The sequence below is a fragment of the Podarcis vaucheri genome (assembly GCF_965113315.1).
Source record: "Podarcis vaucheri genome assembly, chromosome: 1".
NCBI lineage: Eukaryota > Metazoa > Chordata > Lepidosauria > Squamata > Lacertidae > Podarcis > Podarcis vaucheri.
Genome location: NC_138759.1, coordinates 63,520,158 through 63,524,096, shown reverse-complemented (window position 1 = coordinate 63,524,096; position 3,939 = coordinate 63,520,158). Strand labels below are relative to the sequence as shown.

Genomic DNA, 3,939 nt, shown 5'->3' with positions numbered 1-3,939 from the left:
GTGGCAATGAGCCGTGATTAACATTATGCTTTTGCGGGTTGTGGAGGCAATGCTCTGCTTCCATGTTTGGACTGGAGAGTGTTCTTGCGCTCAGGTCCTGTTTGCAGGGTTTCCACAGGGTCAGCCACAGGGAGAACAGGGCGTTTCACTAGATGGGCCATTGGCCTGACCCAGCAGGCTCTTTTAAGTTCTTATGTAGTGATGCCGCCAGAGTTAGCATTAACTTCCTCAGAATACAAAATCGCCCATCTTACCATATATAGCTGTACTGCCTTAAAAACCATTTGGAGATTTTATTACGATCTGGCAATATATCGATTTTGCTAAATAAATATAAATAAATAAATATTGTGAATATTTACTCAACCCCTCCTCTCAACTTTTCCTCCAGTTCAAATGTAAAGCGAGATGTTAATAAGTTTCTCACTGGCCTGCATCTTTGTAGGCATATGTGAAAAAGCTCTTTAAAGTTAAACTCTCTATTTTCTTTGAAACTACAGAGTTCTTTAATGTTTATCCCCACCATTGAACTGTGTTACTGGATCACAGGCCCAACAAAAGCATCCTTTTATTTGGAGTGTATCTTCTCTATTTAGGACCGTTTGTTGCATTGTCTTTTGTAGTTCTATTCTTTTTATGCTGTTCCTGTACCCCATTCACATCTATCGGCTTTCATTCCCAGATATGTTTGTTTACAGGGGAGCAACAAGATATGCATGTGTGGCACTATCAATTTGTATGCACCAGCTATTGTCAGGAAAAAATATTGTTGCCTTTTTCCAGGCCTTGACTGAGGAGGGTTGTCATTGCTAAGCTGATTCTGAATAGAGCCAGTAAGAGTTTGCCCATCACTAGATTTATGTGGTTACTTATTGAGGCAGTCCTTATGCTTTTTCCAGACAGAGTTGGGAGAAACTCAATGTCTCAACAGGAAGGAGGATGGGGACAAAGCTAGAATTAGTTGGTTCTACCTCTGATTGACTCCAGTTTCACCTACTATTGGCTTCCCTGTTTTTTGCCCTACCAGTTGCAACTAGCAGCAGCCATCTTGGATGAATGAGTACCAAACAATCTGAAAGGACACCCAAAGAAGTGTGCCTGATCAAAACTCCAAATACCGTGATAATGGTCTGGGTCTACCACACTGGAATGTAACTATCATCTGCTCCTGAGTTTAGTGAATTCAAATGTTTTTGTGTGCTTTAAAAACAGACAGAGGCCTTTGTGGGAGCTTAATCTGCAGCAAGATTTGGGAACTACTGCACTCTCTCCATAGATGCCAAAAGGCTCAAATCACAACAGGACAGAAAGTAATTTTCAGGTGCTAGATTCTTGCTATCTGTTATTATTAATTAAATATATTTTTTTAAATGGCTTATCTGTCTTTCCCAGAAAGTATGCTATGTGATAGTTCAGTAACTTCAGATTCAATTTCAGAGCATCTCCATGGAGATCACGAAACATTTTTGCTGTAAGGAAGTTCAGGAATCTTTTGGATTTCTTGACTTACTTATGTGGTGAATTGGTCCCATTACAGCAAACTATTGCAAAGAGTACTCCAGACTTGCATTATCTAGCAGTGAGGACTTGAATTTCCCTTTTGGTGCCCAAGATTGCTTTACTGACTCTCAAGAGATGTTCTGCTTTTGAAGAATAATATCTTGTGTGACAGTCTAGCAGATGGAGCACCACTTTTGGATCCATCGTGATTTTATTGAAAGTCTCTATTGCCTTTATTATGACATAGAATTAAAATCAGGTCTGAAGCCTGCCATCAAACAAGGGAGGGGAAAAAACATAGCAAATATTTTCCAGGGGGATTTTCTGTCAAAGAAAGAAAAAGTAAGTGAAATGCCCGCTGCAGTTGTAGCATATGTCTGTGCAAAGGAAAAAACCCCAGCGGTTTCCCCAAGATAGGATCCTTAAATACTTGTTTAACCTAGCAAAATGACATATCGCAACAATAACCTGCCTTCCAGGCAACATGCAGAGCTATGGACTGTCACTTTTGCAGGTCCTGCCAGACTCCTTCATGTAGTTTCATTAGGATATATATACCTCTAATTGTCAGCTCTCCAGATGTAGCAATTTAGATGCCAAGGAAAAAAATCTGTTTTATTCATTCTCAAGAGTATCATGACAAAGACAGTCTGGAAGCTATGAAACATTTTATAATTGCACGCTGTTTACAACCCATTAAAGAAACAAGCGGATCTCATAGCAAAAGGGGTTTGGGTTGGGATGGCAAACATAATCTTACCCGTGTAAAAAACTGAGGGCAGGCCAATCTGTTTGCGCTTTGAAGTCTCTTGACCCAACCTGTAGTTGCCCGGGCCTAGGTACCTAGTATCACATTTTCCTGTTTGCTTTCTCTGCCTACAGAGACATGAGTACTTTGGTAAGTAAAGGATCCAGAGCAGACAGCAGGTCCAGTGAAAGAAAGAAGGAGTCTTGGAGAGGATGTAGTTAAATAAAGAATAGTGAAGCTACACAGACTCACAACAGGAGGATCAAGGGCACATCAGTCTAGAATCATAGACTTGGATAATGGCTTTCCCAGAACTTGGGCAGCCTCTACAGATGGCTGTTCAGAATCTGCTTGAAGATATCCAGCAAAGAAGAACCTACTCCTCCTCTAGGTAATTGGTTCCATTGTCAATCTGCTTTTAGAATCAAGAAGTCTAAAGACAGGTGACAGGGGCACAGGAATAGGCCCCTTTCAGGCTGGCCAGTGGTCTTGTACTGTCCCAGTGTCAAGGCTTCCATGTGTCTTCTGAATAGCTCAGTCGGTTAGAGCATGGTGCTGATAATGCCAAGGTTGCAGGTTCAACCCCATACGGTACAGCTGCATATTCCTGCATTTCAGGGGTTGGATTAGATCAGGCATGTCCAACAGGCAGACTGTGATCTAGACATCTGTGGTAGATCACTGGTAGATCACCGGCTCCCCCCAAAGAAGCTCAACAACTTTGACCTGAACCCCCCAAAAGCGGGTAGATCAGTGCCAGTTTTTTGGGAGTTGGCCACCCCTGGATTAGATGATCCGCAGGGTCTCTTCCAACTCTACAATTCTATGATTTCTAAGGTTCTACAAAGATGTAGAAAACCTGCAACACCTCTTCAGACTGGGACAAAGAGATGAGCTGGGAAATGGCACTAGTATCATACCATCTTCAATGCCTATACAAATTATATCTGGCTTCTGCAGAAGGAATTCAGCCAAAGTCTGCACAAGGCAGCAATCAGTCACATTTCTTTTCATAATTTGTGCAGAGTCAAAGGATTCTGATGGATGTCCTCAGACTTTCCTGCTTTGCTCACATATTCCTCATCATTTGAACAAGCAATTTCAAGTCTTTGTGCCGAAATGTCACCATATCTTTCCCTATGAAAAGCTTTAAAATTGTACCCTTTATTATTCATTTAACAAATGGGCCATGTAAAATTATTTTCATTTGTTCTTTTCTGTAGGTCTGATGCAGTGTGTGCTGACCATCCATCTACAGAATTGTTCAGGTTTTCCACCAAATTGCTTCAATCTGCAGCTTTTGAAATGAGATTTCAAGGTAAACTTAAACCAGGTATGGTTCACCAGCATCTTGTAGAGACACATATTTTTTACTGGACTTACCTTGACCCATAAGATTGGACCTGTTATTGCTGAATTTCTGATTTTATTCTATTGCTATTATACCGTTTTGCTGCTTTATATGTTGGTGGAAGTGATGGTATTCCAGCTGAACTGTTTAAAATTTTAAAAGATGATGCTGTTAAGGTGCTACACTCAATATGCCAGCAAGTTTGGAAAACTCAGCAGTGGCCAGAGGATTGGAGAAGATCAGTCTACATCCCAATCCCAAAGAAAGGCAGTGCCAAAGAATGCTCCAACTACCGCACAATTGCACTCATTTCACACGCTAGCAAGGTTATGCTTAAAAT

At 41.1% G+C, this 3,939-nt stretch overlaps 1 long non-coding RNA gene across 1 annotated transcript; it reads left to right on the top strand.

Annotated features, from left to right (window-relative positions):
* The first annotated feature begins 400 nt into the window (after positions 1 to 400).
* On the top strand, positions 401 to 3,626 carry LOC309520061. Its single transcript, XR_014214139.1, has 3 exons — positions 401 to 1,321; positions 2,383 to 2,639; positions 3,472 to 3,626. It is a non-coding gene; the product is annotated as an uncharacterized lncRNA (long non-coding RNA).
* Positions 3,627 to 3,939: the final 313 nt, after the last annotated feature.